The sequence below is a fragment of the Limulus polyphemus genome, unplaced genomic scaffold (genome assembly GCF_000517525.1).
Source record: "Limulus polyphemus unplaced genomic scaffold, Limulus_polyphemus-2.1.2 Scaffold3072, whole genome shotgun sequence".
In the NCBI taxonomy this organism is placed as follows: Eukaryota; Metazoa; Arthropoda; class Merostomata; order Xiphosura; family Limulidae; genus Limulus; species Limulus polyphemus.
Window position 1 is genome coordinate 19,543 of NW_013668682.1, and position 1,912 is coordinate 21,454.

Here is a 1,912-nt window from a genome sequence, read left to right on the forward strand (position 1 = left end):
CATTTTTGTTTAAAGTAATTGCTTTGTATTTAAAGGTGTCGTATTGTGTTGAGGTAAGTCGTTTTGGATTTAGATTACTTGCATTGTGTTTAGATGAACCGTTTTGTATTTAGAAAAACTGCTTTGTACTAAAATGAAAGTTATTATGTTTAGATGAATCGTACTGTGTTAAGATCAGGGATTTATTGCTGCTGGATCACCGCTCTGACATATGAAGCTGGAGTTGAGTCTAGACAATTCAAAAACTAAAAATATGTACATAAAAAAATAACTCATTCAGTTAAAACCCAAAATTAAGTGTATTCTTAACCAAACCCCCTCCTCCTATCCATGGTAGAGCTCTAGCACATCGTCCAGTACACACACATTCTGTCACTCTCCCTCGGGATCTGACTTCAGACACCGTGTGACCGCTCCAGTCAAGAACAGATGTCAGAGCGTTAAAATGGGAAAACATTTTTTTCGTACGTCACGAGGCCCGGCATGGCCAGGTGGTTAGGGCGCTCGACTCGCAATTTGCGGGTCGCGGGTTCGAATCCCCGTCACACCAAACATGCTCGCCCTTTTAGCTGTGGGGCGTTATAATGTGACGGTCAATCCCACTAGTCGTTGGTAAAAGAGTAGCCCAAGAGTTGGCGGTGGGTGGTGATGACTAGCTGCCTTCCCTCTAGTCTTACACTGCTAAATTAGGGACGGCTAGCGCAGATAGCCCTCGTGTAGCTTTGCGCGAAATTCAAAACAAATTTAACAGTCACTCTTATAGTTCCCCTTGACTCCAAAGTACGGAGCGTGTTTGCAGCAAAAGGATGCGAGCTATAAATACTCTGACTCACAGTCCGAGCATGTTAATCTGTAGCCATGTCCAGCTCACAACTCTTGTACCTTTGAGTTAACTGTGCCGTCATTTAACTGTATTCTATGTAGCTACCATGACAGTTTTATTGGAGTCGACGTTACACAAGAACAACAGACTTTTTAAACAACCACCATTCTAGCACTGACTATTGGCAAAATCTTCAATTCAGGTTTAGACCAAAATGAATAAAATATCAGGATTTTAGGGCAACATTTAGCTAACATTATATCTTTATCTTTCTTCTTTTAAAAGTTACTTCACTTCAAAATGTGTACGACTGCGCATTTAATTTTTTTTTTACATACTTCAAATGCTATGACATAGCGTCACAGAACATGCACAAACTATATATTTTAAAATGATCTTATAATACAATATTAATACATACACACATATACGGATACGTATCCACCAATCCAAATGATCTGAATCCTGCACGATCGGTCGTTCTATTCGTTCGACTCATCAACTGGTTTGTAGCAGATTACGAAAACCACTGGGGCTGAAGTACAATGTTCCAAGATAAGTAACAAAATCAGGAGCTTAAATGCTTAAATGCATAAATACAAATTGCTGAACGTTAGGGTTGCTGGTGTAAGACCTCAGAGCCTGACTAAGAAGAGAAAAAAAAGAGGAAGTACGCTGTCACGTGACCGGAAGACTGCAGTGAACCCGGACTAGTTCCGCAAAGCAAGTTAGCTTAATTAACAACGACATGTACACAGTGTGACATACTTAGATGCATGATAAGTTCCCAGGGTAACTGGGAATACGATAAGCAATTTTTTGAAGGCCAAATGTGGCCTACCTGTTAACGTGTCGAGACTGTAAATCCACGGGTTCAAGGTTCGTGTCCTTTAGCCATTAAAAACGCAGTTAGCACTTTGGGGCAGTGATTCCACTATAAGAGTGACAGTGAAACCCCATTATTCGGCCAGACAAGAGTTGACAAATAGTTGATGGTGGGTGCTATTATCTAACTGATTTCCCCTCTAGTCTTTTAGTTAAAATTTAGGAACGGCCATTCACGAAAATTCTAAATACAAGAAAAAAGCA

The 1,912-nt window shown here is 40.3% G+C and overlaps 1 protein-coding gene across 1 annotated transcript in view; it reads right to left on the reverse strand.

Moving 5' to 3' along the window:
• The window catches only part of LOC106468598 (G-protein coupled receptor moody-like), a gene marked incomplete at its 3' end in the record, with an annotated part of 11,557 nt that extends 10,040 nt beyond the window's left edge, over nucleotides 1–1,517 (reverse strand). The window contains exon 1 of the mRNA XM_022396948.1: nucleotides 1,245–1,517. The remainder of the gene's footprint in view (nucleotides 1–1,244) is intronic.
• Nucleotides 1,518–1,912: the final 395 nt, after the last annotated feature.